Source organism: Protopterus annectens, chromosome 8.part1 (assembly GCF_019279795.1).
Source record: "Protopterus annectens isolate FY-2018-M chromosome 8.part1, PAN1.0, whole genome shotgun sequence".
NCBI lineage: Eukaryota > Metazoa > Chordata > Ceratodontiformes > Protopteridae > Protopterus > Protopterus annectens.
Window position 1 is genome coordinate 47,787,294 of NC_056742.1, and position 22,448 is coordinate 47,809,741.

Consider the following 22,448-nt stretch of genomic DNA (forward strand, 5'->3'; position numbering starts at 1 on the left):
GGGAGGAGTGTGAGGGTGGCACCATGGATCAAATGGTGGATACTGAGAAAGGGTGATTGTGAGGTTGAGTTCAGGGAAGAGTTAAGACAGGCAGTGGGTGGCAGTGAAGAGTTAGCAAATATTTGGGTAACTACATCCAAGCTAGTAAGGGAGATGAGTAGAACAGGGCTTGGTGTGACATCTGCACAGAGGAAGGAGGGCAAGAGGACCTGGTGGTGTCATGAGGAAGTACAGGGGAGTATACTGAGAAAGAGGTTGGCCAAGGAGAAGTTGGATTGTCAGACAGATGCAGAAAGTAGACAGGTGTATATTGAGATGGGATGCATGGCAAAGAGAATGGTGGCAATGGCTGAGGATGGGGCATCTGAAGGGTTGTGTGTAAGGTTGGACACCAAGAATGGAAAATAGACCTGTACAAATTGGCTTGACAGATGCATGTAGCTAGGAAGGATGTGCAGTGATTAAGGCCATTTTAAGCAGTTGTAAGTGAGTTTGCACAGGTTTGCGTGATGGTAAGCGATGCCAACACATGGTTAAACAGGAAACTGCTTATTCTGTGTAGGCATCGCTTAGCGTTGCATAAACTCACTTACTGCCAATTACTGCTGCTTACTGCAGCTTACACCCACTTACCCCATGCTAACTTCTTTAAAAGATAAGAAAAAAGATGTGATAGGAAGGTGGTGAAAAAGGGGGTACACAGAGTGAAAAACAATGTGACAGATAGCTAGGAATTTGGAGGACAGTTGTAGGGAAGGTCCATAGCTGTCCATTTCAGATACAGCAACAGCTGCATTTGTGCAGAATTTGGAAGTTAATTTGGACACTCAAACCCCTGAGAGAGGGGTGAGGACAACAATAATGTGTTATTAAGCCAATTAGACTAGATTACATGTGTCCAGTGTACATGTGTGCAAAATTGACAGCTATGTATGGGGTGACTTTTTTTGTGCGAACAGATTGCCCTTTTTTGTATAAGGTGAGAGTGGGATGTTGGGGAAGGATAGCAGGTATAGTTGGGGAGGTAGGTTGGGTAGGAAAACAGACAAGACAGCAGACAGGGGCAGTATATGACACATGTGGGGGTAAACACCTTGGATGGGAAGGGTGGTTGGGAATCAGGCACCCATGAGCCTCCAAACTGATACAGTGGGACTGTGGTCTTCACCCAGAGGCAGTCACCACTGCACCTTCATGGCCCCAAAGGTGGCTGTGCTGGGTGTTGAGCAGGAGGGGCAGGCTAAACCTCAAGATGCACCATGTGACTCTCAAGATGGCATAGCAGATCTCCAAACTCCTTTCAAAGCTCACTATGCACCAATCCCCAAAACTGACAACAGGTGACAGTGTACTGTCGATGCCCGATCCCGGGGGATGGGTCTCATCCCCTGAGGCAGTTCCACCAAACGGAGGTGCAGGACCAGTGTATGAGGAGGTCCCTGGTTGGGTTCCAGATGTGCTGGGGCCCAGTGCCATGGCCAGTTGAGGTGGGACAGGCAGATCCACTGGGATTGGCCTTCTCAGACATGCTGTGGTGTTGCAGTTTTATAACATATGTTGGTTAGTCATGAAAAACACATTCCAGGATTAGTTATAACAGCATTCATAGGTATTCCCATTAACCTAAAACAACAGATTTGGAACAGCTGCATAGCAAACAGAACACATGCATATATGGAACCATAGCTAGTATAGCAACAGGCCACCAATAATAGTATTTGAACAGGGAACATTAATAGTCAAACATTTAAATATTTGTAGAACAATAGGACAAATGCCCCAACTGTAGGTTTGGTGAAAAACATACCCTTTGATTTATGTGTTTAGATTATTGGTGCAGATAGGATGGGGGAGAGAAAGAGAGGTGTCAATTAACAACTGTATAGGCTTCAATTGCTCACAACTTTAATGATCATTGCTCTAATCATTACTCTCCAAGTATTACCTCACTTTACATCAACCTACAGCCTTAGGTTGGACAGTGGTATGTTTGCACACAGTGTATTACAGCCTACTTACAGCTAATCTTTTCTTATGTGACAGACCTGTGGAGGAATTTTATGTTAACACTATCTGACTGTTTCTACCCATATTCACATAGTCAGGGTTACATATGTGCACTCATAGTGTGTGTGTGTGTGTGTGTGTGTGTGTGTGTGTGTGTGTGTGTGTGTGTGTGCATGCATGCGTGTGCGTGTGTGCATGTGTGAGTATGTGTGTGTGTGTGTGTGTGTGTGTGTGTGTGTGTGTGTGTGTGTGTGTGTGTGTGTGTGTGTGTGTGTGTGTGTGTGTGTGTGCTACTGCCATACTCTGTCTTGATTTCTATCTGTCACCCTGGGTGTTTGCAGCAGTGACCACTAGCTATGACAGTGTGACACTTGAGGGACATTTCTTGGAGGAGACTACTTGGTATATGTACTTATCTTGCTGTCATTTGCAGCCTTGGTGTTGGACAGTGGGTGTTGTACACAGTGTATAAGTACAGCCTTCTTACAGATAAGATATACCTTTTCTTACCTGGCTGACCTGTGGAAAAAATTTCTGTTAACACTACCTGACTGTTTCTACACATATTCACATATTCCTGGGTGAAATTATGCATACAGCTTACTACCATTCTCGGGATTTGAACCGTGCCTGTTTGTGCAAAAAATGCAGAAAAGTTGGTGTTTCACCAAAATTATCTCTAATTCCAAAAAAGCCAGAAAAACAAGGAAAACACAGGTTTATTTTGATTTTGAACCACAAACATCTGATCTCTCAGATTTCTTCAGAACCACCATTACCAATTGGCTTTTTTTTACTTTTTTTTTATAAAAAAAGTTATTCAAAGTTTTTGAAATTTTTATATATATATTATATATATTTATATGTATTTATTTATATAGTATATATATGTAATATAATTTTATAATTTTAAAAAAAAATAAAAAAAAAAATGTGTAAAAATAAAAATAAAATATATAATATATATAATAGGATAGGTCACCCGGTCCAACACAAAAAAAAAAAAACTAATAAAAAAAAATTTTTAGGGGGGGACCGGGGGCATCACAAATAATTTGCCACTCACCTCTCTTGTAAGTAAAATAAAAATTCACCCCCCCCATACACTGTACCACCTCACCTATTATAAAAAAAAAAAAAAAAATAATGATCTTCTCCTTTATCTATTACATGCCTGCTTAGTGCATTCTTTGTGTCCTTTTTCCTAATTTTGTATAGGTGTTCATATATCCTTGCCTTGAGTTTCACCAAAATGAGCTATTGAGAAACTGCTGTTTCTTGTTCTCTTTGTTGTATAATCTGACTTTGTAATTTTGACATTCATGCATGGCAGATAGTTCTTACACTGTGTATTCATATTTTGACATAGTGCAGTCTGGAAAACACTGGTTAACACAACATTACTATTTAGGTATCAGATCTTGGTGCATGAAACATTTCATATAGTTAATCTCCTGTTTTACAACTCCACAATCTTTGCCAGATGAGTCTTGATTATTTAATGCTTTCAGAGCTATAGTTGCTGTCCAGAAACTGTACACATTTTGATTCATACCGCCACATACCAAAGTAAATACAAAGAGTCTGAGGTTTTGACTTTTATTGACAGGTACTGACACTTTTATTGATATATACCCTGTACATCACTATTACTCTGGTAATGTCACATTTATTCAGTACAAACCATACCCATTTTTAAATACTGACAGGTGACATTCTACTCCTTTCTATTATTTGCCCTGAATACTACAAGCTAGATTTGTACTCACCAGCCTCGCAATGCAGCCTTATCATCCTGCTGGCATGGGTGTTCATGTTTGCGTCCTTCTCATCTGCAGCTGTATAGGCGATAGAGAAACATTTATGCATACCTATCCATCACACACATAGGCTGGACTTTGGAAAACACTTATTGATACTGATACACATGGCTGGGACATTCCTCGCTGCTGCATCTTGGACCCACTGGTCCAAGAGCTCCCTCTTCCTAAGCTTCAAGTCAGCAAAGTGGCGCCAGACATGTTCACTAGTCTGAGGGATGCCAGTGGCACTGGAGAGATCATGTGCGAGATGGTCCCAGGCATCCGCTTTGTATTGGGAGCCCTGGTACTGGTCCTGCAGCAGTCTCCCTTCATGATCTTTTACTAGGAGTCCAACCATGACCCTGGACTCCTGGATGCCCCAGCCCTGTGCCCGAAAGCACACCCTCACCAACACCAGCCACTGTGCCTCTACTGATGAGCTACGACTGGTTATGGGTTATATTCCTGCCTACAAGGTTTAAATAGGGCTGATTTCCCACACTTTGCCATGATTGGACAGTTTTCAATATGCTGAGCTAAGCTAAGTGATGGGCAAACCCCCTTAGCACAAATAAGAATTGCTTAAAGGGGTAGATGTTAAGCACTGTTTACCAATGTGCAAAGCTGCTTAGCTACACTGATAATTGCTAAGCATACAAATTTAAACAATGCTTACTCTGGCTAAGCATAGCTGAGCACAATTTAGCATTGTTCAGCTTTCATTTTATGGACTATCAGAATCGTGGGGTTGATTCCTTCTTAATGACATCTTATGATATGTATGTTTCCCTTCCATAACATCCCCCTATGTGCTTTCATTACATTATATTCTTTTGTGGCTATATTGTATGGGACACTTGTGTTTATATGTGGGTTTCACATCTGTACTACACTGACACCTCACATTTGGACCTGCTACACTACCCTGGTTAACAAATATATATTATTCACTACCTATTTATAAAAAAGATACTTTTAGTGCTGTTTTCACATATAAAAATGAATGGACTGCATTGGGGCACAAACCGTGAATGATTGCATTTTAAGCAAATGCTCTCACCTTTATGCTATTTCACTTTGACTACTTTGGCAGTATGTTTCTATTTAGCTCCTTCAGATGTTTAAGCTGTGCAATACACAGCTGTGCAACATGCACACCCACTCAGCTACACATAAACTTTATTGGGGATGGAAAAAAAAAATAAACATGTGTTTTATTTTTATTTATTTTAGGGGTATGCACATTGCTTTCTGCCTCTTAGGGCAGGACATCTGGACAACTATATCATACAGGGGGTATTATTTTACATGTTCCTCTCAGGAACATGCTTACTTATTTGGTATGCCGGCATGTACACTGGCATACCATTCTGGACATTATCTGTGGTGGACCATTGTGGGTAGCTGTGCTTCTGTGTGTATTCTAATCATGCCTCTCAACCTCATAGACCAAAAAATCTGGACAAAGTCTAAAATGATGGGGGGACAAATAGGGACAGAATTTAAATGTTGCTCTTACAAACTTAGAAAGTTGATGGAATAATAGGTTTTGCATTAGCATGAATTTTCTGAACAATGCGGCATCATAAACTCAAATGTTAGGAAAAACACACCAAAACTATGAGGCAAAAAATATGGAAATTCTGTGAAAATCTGTACATTTGAGAGGTATGAATGTATTTTGTCAGCTGACACTGTTTTGTGGTGATAACAGTGTCCGCAGACACTGTTAGTTGCTTTAGAATTGCCATATGGCAATTCTAGAGTGCACGGGGCATGTGTACTGTGTGAGCAATACTCAGACATGCCCCCTGCACTCATTCATGGATCTTGCCCATGCAGGTTATACAGCAGAAGCTCGCCTTCATGAATATGCAAGGTGCGCTGCTGTGCTAGACTGGCACGATCCGCTCCATGCTGGAATAGCACTATTCCTGCATGGAGTATAATGAATCCCAGGTTTTTTTTTTAATTTCCCAAAAATTTGAATGACTGTGTCATAAAGGAACAGAAAGACTGAACTGTTTTCTTTACTTGTTCACAATCTTTTAAATCCAGCTGCATAGCAGTTTAAATTTTATCTCAAAGATTCATGGTTATTTTTAAATGAGCACAAGATGAATGCTTTCTTAGGAGATGAATGCCTTCTGGTTTCATTGACTGTTGTATCATTGCACAATCTTATCCCACATAATTTTGGCTTGGGATATGCCACGAATTATTTAAGTATATTTACAAGTTTTTTTTCTAATGCAGAAGTTAACAACACATTTATTTTCAAATCATATTGAACATGTTTTTTAGTTTCAATTAATATGAGCTGACTGAATATGGATGACAATGTTTTTATTAAGGAAACACAATTCATAAATTCATAAAAATATTTTTGTGTATAGAAATTATAATAAAGATAGACTCAGTACCATAATAGCAGTAGTTATGGCTGATAGGCAATACAATTTTCTTTGATTTTATTGTATGGATTTTCTGCCACACAATATGAAATTGAGAGTAATATCTTTAATAAAGTGCTTCCAATCTCTATTAGTAAAGATATGAAATCTGTAAAACATGTCATCACTGAGAACTGGAAAATTATTAAAGGGAATAATGACTTGTTACAAGTTGTTGACAGTTCCCCTTTATGTTTCTAGGATGGTGCTTACGTGAAAGATTTGTTAGAAACAGATTATTGGTAAAAACAATGAAAAAAATGCACATTTTCATGCAATAGTTTTAAATTTTGTAGATTTGCAATCTGTGGGGAAGTGTTCAAATTGAAATATTTAGATAAAGAATTCAAGTTATGTATGGGTAGCATATTACACATAGAATATATCATGTGTTGTTCCAGTTGTGAACGTTTTTCTATAGGAAAGACTAAGCAAAACCTGTCAGAATGCATTAAAGAACACATTTTAGTGATTACAAATAAGGATCATACAAATGCATTGGCTAAACATATTTTCCATTATGAAGACTTTAGAAAGTCTGTATTTGTGTGTGTGTGTGTGTGTGTGTGTGTGTGTGTGTGTGTGTGTGTGTGTGTGTGTGTGTGTGTGTGTGTGTGTGTTGCAACATCTTACACTGAGCAGTAGAAGGGTAACTTTAACAATGATCTTGAAGTAAATTAATATAAATGGTGGATTTTATCAGAAGTGGACAAGGCACCAGGCCTTAATGAAATATTAAATATAAGATGTACATTAAAGGCTTTCCTACTTGGATGGCATATTTTAAATTAATAACATTTTCATTTGTATTTATTAGTTACATATTTTTAAGAGTTTAAGAATCATTAGCTGACCTTAGTTATGTGTTCTTAAATTGATTAAGAAATTGGCTGTGTTTTCTTTTCAAATGATTTTGAAGCAACCCCTAGTCAATAAAAGAACAAAAGCACTAAATTATTTTGCATGTGTCTCATTTTATGACAAGTATTTCATGGCTATTTCAGCAGTTTTTTGAGTTTCCTATTATTCTTATTTAAATAAGAAGCTGGGATCTATTGAATGTAATATGCATTCATGTTCAATTGTACGTGAAGCTGCTTACTAGAGAAATGCAGGAATGAGAAGTGTGGATTAGATCTACACTGTGGAGGATGCAACAGTTGGAATGAAAAAGTTAAATTGCATGTATGAGTCAACAGGGCTGCTTAAAATGTATTATAATAATGTCCGTAATTTCACATGGCAACATTAACTGTGAAAATTGCAGTGTAATTGTACATCTACTGTAATTCTGAGTCAGTGATAAAATGTTTACATGTCACAGATTTCTACTAATGGTTATTTATTGTGAGTATGGGCACTTCCATGAACATGAAAGTGTGTATGTTTACGTTATTACAGTCTAGTAAGTACAGATTCATGATGCAGCTTTGTAGTCTTAGAGTTCTTAGCACCACAACAAATGTGGGGCATGATCTCTAAAATTATGACTTGAGGGCAAATGTGCCCATTATTCCTCTACCCTCAGGGCATGAAGTTATGTATATGAAATTGGACTTTCTGCTTTAATTCTTGATGGTTCTCTGATATGACTTTGAAAGCTAAGAAGCGGAAAGCTATGCATTGGTCATTTATTGTTTATACTATTAACATTCAGTGGGGTAATATTAAGGCCAGGTAATTCATTCTATGTTGAAGTCACCCAAGGTGATGTACCCAAAGAATATCAAGGATATCTGGTCCCAAACTGACACTGATGTCACCTGCATGTAGAAAGCTAAAACCATTAAGATATTGAAGGCAGGGACAGGTGGATGAATCACATGAAGTGGGAAAATGCAGGTTAAGCTCCCCTGATTGGAGCCAGATCTCCTCTCCTTCTTGCTTGTACCAGCATTCATTGAAACACTTTTCTTTTGTAATAGACATAATGCAGTCTTGCTATTCTCTTGCATGTCTATTAAGTAATATAACTAAGCAAGTATGAAGCAGCAGGCTGCAAGTGGCAGAGTTAAAGATGCAAATTTCAAAACTGAAATGATAAGTGCACTATGAAATTCAATCTCACCTCAAAAATGCATAAGTCCGGTACATGCAATTACCTTCTCAAATGTAAAAATATGAAGTGCTATCTCTGTCAGTAAATTAAACAGTATATTTTTCAAACTATGATATTCAGCAAATGACAGCATCTTGAGACAAGTTTATGAAGTTATGTTAAAAGATGTAAGAAGAAAATAAAATTGGTAATAGTCACTGAACAATTAACAGAGTAAAACAATTAATACAAGTGTGAAATGAGCAGTCCAAATGTTATAAAAGACAGTAGGACATCCATAGAGCAAATAAATAGAGTGTCACAAATTATGAAGCTATGGCTTTAATACATTAAAAAAAGAAAACTGTAAATGGCAAGTGGGGGAGGGAGCAGTACACATGATGAAATGTGAATTTAGCTACAGAGAGGGGCAGGCAATGAGTGGTTCAAGTCAAAATGCAAAAGAAGAAATGGCACCCTTTATGAAGGCATGCAGACAGTCCTTAGTAGCCCCTCCCATTGATACTGCTCCAATCTCAAAATGAGGACTCTGACCATGTCTTACTTAAGTTGTATTATCCACAGAAAACACTCTTTTGATATATCATTTGACATAGCTATGTTAAACTGATCTATTTTTTTCCATGTTTGACCCTCATCTTGAAAATGTAATGTCTTTCTTTTCCTCAAGAAAAAGTCAAGAGAATGTGCTGAGGTTTACTCAAAATTCAGAATTCCAGACTTACATGATTGCACTCATGGAAAGGACCTGCCATTTAGTTCTGATGTTAGCCTGCCCAAAGTGCCTATTACCAGCCATTACAAGTCTCTGGATAGGTATTTCCTCAAGGACCCATTCTAGAATTCTTAGTATTCATGTTCTCCATAAACTGTGTATTGAAAAATAAACTGAAGGAATATCAAGGGAGTTTAATCAAATGACAAGTCCAGATTAATTTGTCTATGTGAATTTTTCCAGCCACTATAAAGAACAAGCTTCTCCCAAGTATGACTTCTTAAAAAATATGGCTTCCATCTACAACTCAGACCTCAAATATCTCCAAATTTAAATGTGTGTTCTTCTACAGGACAAAATTAAGAGTGTTATAGCATTTCACATTTCATCATCAAGGGGTCTTCCCAATCTGTTGCAACTACATAAATAGATGATGGCATAAAAGACCTGGTGGTCATGCTATTCAGTCATAAAAACGCAAGCAAGTCCTTTGAGTTTATCTGCTGGCTTAAGTAATACTTCATTAAAGGTACTCAAATTGAATTGGATAACACTGTGTTATTTTTTATTTAATTTATATATTTATTTATTTTACTTTTTAACCATGGTAATGCATTGATTAAAGCTGACCATTTTCAGACACAGTCCATGTGAATAAATTCTCAACAATGCTCACAGAATACTTTTACAACAGAAAATATTTTACAAAAACAATACAATTTACAAACATACAAAATAGTGAGATTATATAGAAAATATGCACTGATAAGACTATATAAGTAATATTAGTATTAGATGGAGAATTATTAGTTATCAGTGTTATACAATGATAATACAGTATATCAGGTGATACAAAGCCAAGTACAGCTGTTTGATGACTAAAAAGTAAAAGAAAACTAACTACAAGTAGGAGAGTAGCAGATTAAGATTGTACAAAGGCAGTAGATTACACAGATGGAAGGAGGGCTGGTAAGTGTTGTGCCACTTATGTGGGCATGTATATTGGAATGATTGTAAAGAAGCTGGTTTAAATGCTAATGGGCAATTGTATAACCGGGGAATTCTTTAAGGTAGATTGGAAGAGATTTCCCCAGGGTATTGACTTTGATGGTGATGTGTTTAGTGCAGCATAAATAGCTCATGGGACTTGCAAGATTGGGGGTAGTTTGAAACTTATTTCCAAAAGATGAACTTCTATTACCTTTCATATAATAATATGGCTGTGTCATTTATACAGAGCTATTCTTCTCTATCAGCAGCAAATTAAATTAATATTTTACAACCTTGCCAGACTTTCAGCTTCTAAAAATTTATTTCTGTCACTGTGTAGGATTGTGATGTGTTATAACAAGTGATTTCACTTAAAAATTAAGTATATCATTTGACTTCTTGTTTATAAATTCTTCTGCTCAGATAACCACCAGAGTCTTGGTACATTCATTAAATAGTATGCCTTTTCCAGACAACTGCATTCTGGTATTGTATGTGTGTGTGTGTGTGTGTGTGTGTGTGTCTCTCTCTCTCTCTCTCTCTGTCTCTCTCTCTCTCTCTCGTAGCCTCAGGAGTTCTTCTAATGACTTTGACTTAAATGTTTAAGAAGTTTAAGTAATTTTGTGTTTAATAAGCGTTATTAATAATTATTATTTAGATATATGTCTAATTTTAATACTTATGTTTATTTAAGGTGCTGTTGTTTTAAAGTGTTTTAAACTACAAGAAGGGAATGACTCTTATCGGCTGTTAGGGTCTGAATGAATTTAACATAGCTTATAATAAAATAAATGTTTTTTACAAGATTTATTGGATCAAGATGATATAGAGCCAGTTTTATACAAGATTTTCAAAAGTGCAATACCCTATGATATTCCCAAAATTCACAAAAGCATTGAAAATCTACCATGTCATCCAGTAGTGGGTGCTCAGGGCTCCAAAACCCACTCATTGGCCTTATTTGTTGAAGAAAAGATGGAAGTTTTTTTTTTTTTTTTTTTTTTTAGGTTCCTTATATTATTAGGCATTCATGGGACTTTTTAGGTAATATCAAACAGGAATATTTTAATGCAGAATGGCTATTGGTAACAGTGGATGTAATATATTGTTTTTCTTGTATTCCACATGAAATAGGGAGTAGTAGATTTAGAGAGGCTTTAATTACATGGGAGTTGTTGTGTGATATGGGATTAAATATGATGTGGGATTTCATGGAAATGATACTTCTTAATAATGTTATCTGTTTTGAAGGTGAGTATTTTAAACAGTAGACTGGAGTGACAATGAGAGCAGGATGTGCTCCATTGTATGTAGCTTTATGGTACTGGGAACAGAATTATGTGTTTATGTTAGAGTTTATGCAATATATATAGTTACATTTTTACGATTTTTGGATGACATTTTCATTATTTGGAAGGGTAATATAGTGTAATTGAATGATTTTATAAAATGTTTAAATAATACAACAGATTTTCTTTAAATTTACTTTTATGTATCTAGGGAAAGTATTAATTACTTGGATGTTTTGCTTATGAAAGACTTTCTACATCAAAAATGTAATACTAGGCTACATAGGAAACCAACATGCTCAAACAACCTTTTGCAGTTTTCCAGTAATCATCCCATACTTCAAAAGAAAGGGTTGGATAAAGGACAGATAGTGCTTATAGCATGAATTGTATCTGAAGAAAATGAATCTGTTAAAGAAATAGAGGCATTAATTAAGATGTTTATTAAGCAAGGTTATCCTGAAGAAAATGTATATTGAAATTAAATAAGTGTATAGGAATAAAACTGAGAGACTGCCTCCTCTGCTAGGGAAGGAGATGAACTGTGTTAATAAACCAGAGAATGGAGAATTAAGTAAAAACTATCTGCAGACTATGGTATTAAAATATGGTGGGAAGAGCAATATTATTAAACAATTAATAACAAATAATGAAAGTTTATTGAATATGATAATACTATAAATAGGATGTTAAGAAGTCAGACACAGTTTGTTTCTAAAAGGTATCAATATCAAGGAGAGGTTTGAAATGAGGAGTAATAAAAGGAATTATTATAAAATTAATAAGAGGAAGTGGAATGAAGAACTGTGGGTTTTATTTACAATGCAAGTACATATATAAGGGACAAAATGTGAAATTAAGGTCCTGTAATTATTAATTTAAATTAAACCTTGTTTGTGATTGTAAGTCCAAAGGAGTGGTTTATTTAGCATTTTATGATTATTTTCATGGTCATAAGGTGGGTAAAACTATACAACCATTACTATGATATTCGTAATCCAGATGTTGATAATGCATTGTATAAACCCAAAAAGAACTGCACACAAAATAAGAGATTTCATTTTTTTCATTGTTGAACAGATTCCATTTGATACAACATGGAGCCTTGTGAACATAAATTGGAATAAAGAGAACTTCTATGGCAGATCAGATTGAATGCCTGTGAATTTCCTGGTTTTAATTATGTTTTCTTAAGTGGCTTATTGAAGCTGCATGCAGCTAAGCCATAAATGTAGCATTTATATGTCTGTGATTTTCATTAATATTACATATATATTCTATTGCTTTATTGAACATGATTTATATATATATATATATATATATATATATATATATATATATATATATATATATATGTGTGTGTGTGTGTGTGTGTATATATATATATATATATATATATATATATATATATATATTGCATTGTTATTCACATTTTAATTTTTTAACTTGAATTAACATGCAAATAGATTTTTTTATTATTCTTGAATTGATTGGCAGTAGTGTGTCAGATGCTGTTGAATGTATTATAAAGAGTGGATTGGTATAAATAATGGAAGTTCTGATGCAGTCCAAACTAAACCAAACCAAGTCCTGATTGCTGTAAAGATGAAAGTACTTAACTTCTGTTATTTTGGTATTTATTAAAAGTGTTTATAGTTTAATCATGCTATGGTCCACTCATGACTTGGTACAACCTCAATCTGTGTGTGGTATATACATATATATATATATATATATATATATATATATATATATATATGACAGATGCTCAAAGTATCAAAACTTTGAATGGCTACACTCATAAAAGTTTGAATCACAAAGATCTGAATACGAAGAAAAACAAAATCTATGTTTTTGCAGGGAGGTAGCCCCCTCCCCTCCCCAACGCCCCTTGCTCATTATATATAACAACTTTTGCAATGCAAAGAGGAGAAGGTAAGTTCCACTATCCCCACAGTACCACAATTATGTGTTGAAAAAAAGCTGGCAAGTGCAGTCAGCTGTTTTATGATAAGTTGTTCCATTTTTTTTTTTTCACTTTGAATTTTTCTTAAACTTCTTTATTGAATTATCACTTGTGACATAGGCAAATTTACAATTGCACCAAAGTAATCAAACTGTGTTAAGAAATTAACATTAACTAACATTATACTTCACATGTATTGTTATATATCATATACCCTAAGCAACATTACATAAATTGTTCAATTCCTGACCCCTATTTAAAAACAAAAAACATCTTTATTAAACCATCATTTATAACATAAGCAATCATACATTTATATAAAAGAAAACAAACCACGCTGACACAATCCTAGTTGCAAGCATTTTACATCCCAAACCATACTGACACACTCCCAGTTGTAAACATTATACATCACTTATAATCTGCTCAATCATTTTCAGCCAAATATCACATAGCTCATTTAAGTTCTGCCTTCTTTTAAACCTCATTCCTCCCCTATGTATTGTTCCCACAATTCCCATTTTTTTTCCTATGTAGTTTGCTCCTACCCTTTTCTAAAGATCTCAATTCCAGTTGTTTTAGCTCTGCTACTATATTCACTACTTCTAGTATAGTTGGTTTAGATTTTTATTTTTATTTTCTAGTAATTGCCTTTTTGGCAGCTACCATAATTAGACACAGCAAGGCCTTATCATGTCTAGGCAATTCCAATTCTGTACCATGACTTAGAAAAATCATCTCCCTCGTCACACCAATCTGCCCACCCAGCATCTCTAAGAGTGCATCCCGCATAGAATCCTTAAAGTTCGCCAACCCACCACACCCCCTTTGAAATGTTGACTTCTCAGTGGGTTATATATACAGACAGAGAGAGAGAGAGAGAGAGATAGAGACAGACAGAAAGATACATACCTTAAACTGATAACTCTTTTTTTTTCATTTTTAAGAGAAGAGAAAAAATCTGTACAGCTGATCATAGATCAGCTAAAGGAACATTATTTTTTTTCTTTTCTGTGCAAGATCACACACAACAGTGGTCCTGGAAATGTGCCTTTTCCCCTTTTTGTGTGATCTCAGACTTTATGTATGTATACACCTGTGTGTGTGTGTGTGTGTATGCATATGTATATATACATATATATATATATAAATATATGTGTGTGTGTGTGTGTATATATATATATATATATATATATATATATATATATATATATATATATATATATATATATATATATATATATATATATATATATATGTATACACATGCATATAAATATGGATCTACTTTTCATAGGTTCATACTAGGCTATCTGCCCTAGGGCATTTATAAGCCTAGCCAGAGTGTGTTTGGCTTTCGCCACCCATTTTAAATGAATTTTGCTATCTCTTTTTCGAGGTTAGTATACTGTGCCTCTGTCTAACAATGACACAGAAGTGATACCCGGGGTAAACCTATGATCTCTCATCCACTCATCAAGATTCCTCTTGAAGAGAGTCAATGAGGGACTCTGCCTAACCTGGACTGGGATTTTATTCCACAGTGAAGGGAGCCTCTGGGTATGAATCTCTCCCTCCAGCATGCCCTATTTATTTCAGTGCTGAGGTTCAAGTCTCTCGAGCACGTAGCTCGATGGGATTTGGATTTTCTGAGGTGCAGCATGTCCATTAATTCTGGGTTGGACATGGCTTTATACGTCGGGCACAGATCGCCTCTTAGCAGGCGGTATGCCACTGAGTAGAGCTGAAGTTTCTTTAACCAGGCAGCATATGGCATCTGTTTGAGCCCTTTGATCCTCTTGGTGAGGTACTTTTGGGGTCTTTCCAGTTGCTGCAGGTGTCTGGTAAGGTACATCCCAAAGGGAGCATTGTACTCAATTATGGGCCTGATGAGGGATGAGTAAACAGGCACGATGACCTCCCCTGATCTAGATGTGAATCCCTTCATGATTTCAATCTCAAATTACCAAAATGCCAAAAGGCATAATATTGAGACCAAACTAACAAAAAAAATTGAAACAATGGAAATAAACAATATCGAACCTCATAAAAATTGAACCTCACAACATCAAAAAAAATGTGCACAAATCACTGCACACAACCAACACTACTAAAACACTACTAAAACAAAAAACTACAAAACCATACCCACAACAAATCCAAACTAAGAACTAAAATTATTTCAACCTTCCCACTGATAACTGCAAAAAACAAATTAATCCACCTCAGAAAAATGATGCACCTCACCCTTACAGACCTCCACAGCAAACCAGGGAATACTAACACTGCAGCAACAGTAGCACATAAGCAATTCTCCATAACTAAAATTAGCGTAAAACAAAATCCTAAGGAAACACACTCATTTTACAAAGAAAAGCACATACAGAACAAATACAATTATTTCACATTATACTACATACCTCATAAAGAAAACAACAATAATAACATTTATGTGGGAGGGGCAAGCATGCCTGCACCCCTCACATTCCCTCCTAATTATATGTACCAATTATGAGATCACACTACACTGATGGAAAGGGTTTGGAAAGGGTAGACTTCCCAACCTGTATTACAACCCTACCATCATATCAAAACACAGCGGGACATTGATATTCTCAGATACGATCTTCTAAACTTTTGCAGTAATGACTTTTTGTTATTTTGATCTCGATATTATGTGTTTCAGCATTTTAGTAATTTAGGATTGAAAAGTGTACATATATATATATATATATATACATACACACACACACACACACACACACACACACAAACACACACACACACATATACACACGCGCGCACGCGTATGTTTGTGTGTTTGTATGTGTTTGTGTGTATATGGATGGATGGAGTCATGTATATATGTGTGTGTCTACTGCTTTTAATCGAATACCACTTATTCGAAAAAGAGCAGTAGACCACTCAGTTACGCGAAAGAGCACTTATTCAAAAGTGCACTTTTGCAAAACTCAGTTTAACAAACTGGTAAAAAGAAAAAAAAAAGAAAACACTTGTGAACATTACATTGAGTGGGGGGCTTTGCCTCCCACACCCCCCTACTTAAATATAGCAACTTTGAGATTGAACTACAGTGGGGACAAGTAAATCCCCTATTTCCCACTGTAGTGTGCCTCGGCACTTCAGTTTCCCTGAACGGTTCGTTGAACCAGGCTTGGCGGAAGTGCACTATAGCAATAACCCACGCATGGGTGTGGGTAATGCTGGATTTACCCATGGTTGGTGTGGTTTGGTTACCAGGGCAAAGCCAGAGTGGCCAAGCAAAGCCAACCATGGGTAAATCCAGCATTGCCCACACCCAGAAGTGGGTATTGCTATTATACAATGACTTTATTTAAGAAAAAAAATAATTACTTTTCTTAAATAATGGCATTGTATAATGCCTTCTTGCTGCCCTTCCACATCTGTCTGGTATTCTGCAGCAGTTCTGATGTACTGTGCATGTGTATGCCTACGCAGTACATCAGAGCTGTGGGCAAAAGCAACGGAGAAAGCAAGATCTCTGTTGCTTTTTACAAATTGTTTCACTATGTTAAATGGGTTTAACATAGTGAGACAGCTTTAAAAAAAACAACAGAGAATCTCTGTTGCTTTTTTAATGCTGTCTCGCTATGTTAAACCCATTTAACATAGTGAGACAGTTTTGAAAAAAGCAATGGAGAAAGCAAGATCTCCGTTGCTTTTTACAAACTGTCTCGCTATGTTAAAGGAGTTTAACATAGCGAGACAGTGTGAAGCAATGGAGATCTTGCGTTCTCCGTTGCTGTAAAAAAAGAGTTATAGTAATGGAAAAAGTCCGGGCGACCGGACCTTTTTCTATTACTATAACTCTGATTTACAACATGCATGCTGACCAATCAGCGTGCACATTTTTTAATATTAATGGGGGGGGGGTCATTGTATAATTTCCCTTAAGTGCACTTTCGCGTAACCAAGGGTCCATTGTTCGTTTTCGAACAAGGTGATTTTCAGCCTTTTACAGTGGACCCATATATATATCTATGTATATATATATATATATATATATATATATATATATATATATACACATCCACACACACACACACACACACACACACACACACACACACACACACACACACACACTGCTATCATGGACTGCACTTTATTTGATGAAATGAATTCCCAAAATTGCTTATGCACATCAAACTCCTTTTTAAAACATGACTGGAGAGGAAGCATTCTTTGATACATGATTTTTTTTTTATTTTAGTTTGTTAATTAAATTGCCAAGGGACTGAATGACATCAGAGGCTCAAACACTCTCACAGCTCTTCCCTGCTCTCAAGCTGATCCCTTTAGTTTTCTATTTCTCTTCATCCTGGTTGCAGCCTTCTGGTGTCACTAGGTTGGGTTAATGTAAATAGGGTGACCACTACTATTTGTGACCTGTAGATTTATAGGTTATGATATAACGTAAAGTGCCTGCTACACTATAACACCTTTACTTCACATCAGCAGCTTTTCCTTAACAAAACATGGCATTAGTTAAACCACTCCCAAAACAGCTGGAACCTGAAAATGCCTCACACACTTCCATCCATTCTTCTTCTTAGCCTTGCTATACTTCTAGAAAAAAAGTCATCTAAATTTAACTCATAAAATATAAGTAACAATATCATCTTTTTTATCTAAATAGCTTCTGGTCTATCCACAGCACCATAATGGCTATATGCTTTCTCACCAACACGGTCTTACTGACTGTGGATAAAGGGAACCTTATAGGAGCTCTCTTGATAGACCTGAATAAGTCATTTGACCCCAATGACCATGCCCTCCTCCTCCTTCAGACCCTCTTAGAAAGAAATATTAGGTTGGCATCTGCTTCACTGAAGGACTTCGTATCCATCAATCACTTCATGTTTAAAATATGTTCAACCATGTCCAATTTATCTCCACTGCAAACAGGTGTCTTTCAAGGCTCTGTTCTTGCAACCTTACTTTTCTCAGTATTTAGTAACAAGTTCCCACATGACCTCCCAGATCTCTCTAGGATTTTCTGCTTATATAATGTTATCATTTTCAGATCAAGCACACCTTACTCTGTAATTCAAATTCAACTTGAAATTATATATATTCCCTTAACAAATACCTATTCAATCAAAAAATACATCTAAATCCCACCAAACCAAGAGTGTGCTCTTTGGAACCGAGCATAAGTTGACAAAATCTCCAGACTCTGTCAACATCAAAGATATTAACAACATGCCAAAAAGTACTTTTAACATGCTTCAAATACCATAACATTTGGCTGGACCAAGTCCTCAACTTTCATATACACACAGAAAAAAATAAAAACAGAAGCAAAGATAATGCCCTTCACTCCGAGTCAGAAAAAAAAATTCTCCTTATCTGGCCCTTCTCTAGGCAAGAGAGTCCTCCTGCCTCAGCTGAATTACGGTCTTCCCATTACAGCATCAGCTTCCAAGAAAAACTACCCTGCAAGTAATTGCAAATAAAATGTCATTTATTACAAATTCACCCTTGTAAGAACACCATGTCTTCCACTCTAAATCATTAACTGACTGTAAAAGTGAAAAGTTTTTTGTTAGGTTTTCTTCTTTCCTAACTCTTACAGCCTGAAACATACACTCCTCTTGCAGCTAAAACTCTCTGCAAAAAACTCTTTCTACAACCTCAAAACACATTCCCTATCAACACCATTCAACAGACCACCAAAACTAAACTTCATTGCACAAAGCATGTATTCTCAAATTTAGCACCAGAAATTTGGGAAAATGTGCCACTCTACCTAAAAAGTATATCTACCTGCAAAAATTTTAAATCAAAACTTATCTCTGTGAATAATCCCAATATAGATGTTATTATATAGGCAACATTACTTAATCAATAATACTCTTACCAACAGCTTCTCAAACTAATTAGCAGCCTATCTTTATTTTTGAAAAAAGTAATTCTGTATATAACACCTATGTTTTTTTTTGTCAGTATCATGGACCTATATTTTATATTGTTTCTCATCTTAGAAAATGTTCTGTTTGCTTGCAAGTGTATTCTCCTGGGCTGCTCCTGAAATTGGTCATTTGTGATTAGGGCAGTATTCTAGTAAACAAACATACATGCAATCAAAAATCTATACTCTGAGACTAGCTGTTATGAAGTTTGTGTACAGAACTGCAAAATTTTATCTGTTGTAGCAACTTAATGCAATGACATTCAATGTGTTCTGATTTATATCTCTTCAGTGCAAATGATGCCTTACTACTCTGGAATACCTATCATTTGAATGGTAGCACTACTACTGCATTAATGCTTGAATTATGGCTGAAAGTGGTCCACAGATCTATCCATCTATCCAATTAGCAAATCAACAAATAAAATAAAAATAAATTGCATGTTGTGTTTTTTGTGATATAACTATAAGGGCTGAAAGGCATTCAAGCTACAGACTTTGGATTACTCAGTGAATGCATGCCTTTATGTGCCATCAACTTTATTGTTATTTATTTATTTATTATCAGCTTTAGTTTTATTTATTTATTTTCCATTTGTAACCAGGTAAGACTGTTTATCTACAATTTTCACTCACAACCTGGGCTTAAAACAGCAGATACAAATCTCCTGCAGACAAAAACTTTTCAGAAATGGCATGAGCAATACATGCAATAGTATGTAAATTCAAAATAACAACTAATACAAAGAGTAGAAGTTATATACATAAATATATATACAGACTGAATAGTTTTAAATTAATGGCAAGAGCAGATTAGTTATTCCCTTAAGTTCCAGAATGATAAGATGAATTCAAATCGTTGAGCTTTCAGACATTTTCAGAAAAGCATCCACCGTTTGATTCCCTTTGTAAATGATCTTTTAGACTAGTTTTAAAGGCTCTCACTTCCTGATGACTTGCAACTTCCTTTGGTAAATTATTCCATATAGCAGTTGCTAGTCTAAAGAAAGACTCCTTTGTCTTTGTGAGTGAAATGTGCTAGTATTTAAAATGTCCCAAATTGCAGGTCTCCCTAGTGATAACAGCTTGAGAGTTATGAGAAAAACATGGAAATTGAGAACATTGTTACGGGGAAGCTGATGCTAGGTCAAGAGGGGCTGTTGGTTGCAATATAGTCTCTTTACTGAATGTTTCTATGTCGCTGTTCTTTTAAAACCTACCTATGTTGTGGTCCAAAATGAATCTTTTTTAAAGTGAACCTTTCTGTTGGGATAAATGTACACGAGTTAATGACTATTTCCACTTTATGGTGTCACTATCTTACTGCAGCACATCTGAATACGGCTTAGTACGAAAGTAGTAGCATATGGAAACCCTACGTATAGTTTATGTTTTGGCTGTGAAGGAGCAGCCAACAGACTTCTTATCCAAAGACCTTATGTTATCTGCTGTAATAGGATGTTAGTACAGTGATTGAAAATTGACTAAAATAAGTGTTCAGCTTAAATGTTTTAAAAAAGCCAAACTGATTTGTAAGGGGTATTACAAATCTTCCAAAAAGTGATGCAAAACAGAGATAATTGGTAAAAGTGACAGCTGTGATCATAACTTTGAAGTGTATCACATTATGAGGAAAGTTCCTCATTCTGAATCTTAAAAAATCAGTTCCACGTTGAAAGGGCTTACATATATTATGTTAAGTAAATAACCCCAAGCACTTTTAAACCGCGGTGGTGCAGCGTAAGCGTTGTCGCCTCATAGCAAGAGGTTCTGCCGTTCGATTCTCAGCTGGATTGCCTTTTGTGTGGAGTTTGCATGTCCTCCCCGCAGCGGCTTTCGAAAGACATGCGTGAATGAGCGTGCCTTCGTAAAGGTTGGGCGTCGGGCTGGCACCTCGGCACCATAAAAAAATCGACTGTCGATCATTAGCAGGCTAGAGTTCCGCTGTGGCGACCCCTAACCGGAAAACCGAAATAAAAACAACAAATAACGCCATATCATTTCAGTTCATCAAAAGAACTTTTTGTAACTATAAAATAACACGTCTTAACCATCATGTGGGTGTCCTAGCTGCGGTTGCTATGTTTGTAAGTTGTCCACAGTTTCATTTGTTCCACATTCTGAGAGGTGGAAAGTTGGTATCTGGAGGTGACTTGCAAGAAGCTTTTATTGGCGAAAATATTGCATCATTGCCTGTTCAGAACAGGAATAAAGGTCATGTGTTTGGGCCTCTGGTACACCATAACCGATTTCGATGCAAGCTTGCGGGGCTACGAATCGTATTCCTTCTCAACCGCACTGCAGAAATAAATGGAGTGCAGATTCTGCACGCAGCTATAAAGCAAATGCCACCCTCTAGTAATTAGCAAAGCTCTGTTTTGAAATCCCGCGACAAATGTACTCTCTTGGTACAAAGTGATGGGTCAGTGCAACACCTGCAGTACCATTCCTTCTGAATGCACCTCAATTTTGATCTCTCTCATTCATCGGCACGTGTCTGGTGGGGCGGGTAAGAAAAGACCGAAGAGCAAATACGTTTTCATGTGGCAATGTGTACCCAGGCACAGGTCAAAATAACGGCTCTTGTTATGCCAAGTCGTGCCCAGCATACAAAGGGCAGTCCCCGACTCAAACGTTGGATCCACTTGAAGACCTTGTAAAGAAGTAATAAATTCCTCTCCCTAAGCATTAACAAGAGGAAAACATTTGGCACTGAGTGCACTTGTCAGTTCATGTGTGTTAATATTCCATTCTCCTATACTACTTTAGGTTACAACTTAACAGATTCTTTAGTTAAACCATTCCCTCTTCCAGGTCAATCAAAGTTTGTCTCCTAAGAATACTCCTATCTGAATAATACTGAAGCGCTTAAGATAATGCTGTAACGCGTGTTTACTTGTCGTGGTGTATTTTATCACTTCCCCAATAAACTAAAGAAGCAGAAATAATTATGATTATAAGTCATTATTCACCTTTCGACACACACACACACACGAATATTTATCTCTGTAAAATGGACATAAGACATGACAAAAGACGCCCATCCTTGCCAGATGCCATCATACTGGCGCAGGAACTTTTTGTTAAACTCTAAATAAATAAGCATGAAATGGTCAACTGAAGGTATACTTACCCAAACCTGCAGGACATAGGTTCATCCTCAGTTCTGTAGCGCGCAAACTGCTTTCTGGCTTGTGTATCCAGTACGCGC

General features: G+C 36.4%; 1 long non-coding RNA gene across 1 annotated transcript in view; it reads right to left on the minus strand.

The window, feature by feature from the left end:
- LOC122810185 overlaps positions 1-22,448 on the minus strand; it is a 66,026-nt gene extending 43,578 nt beyond the window's left edge. The window contains exon 1 of the long non-coding RNA XR_006366061.1: positions 22,371-22,448. This is a non-coding gene — a long non-coding RNA (uncharacterized LOC122810185). The remainder of the gene's footprint in view (positions 1-22,370) is intronic.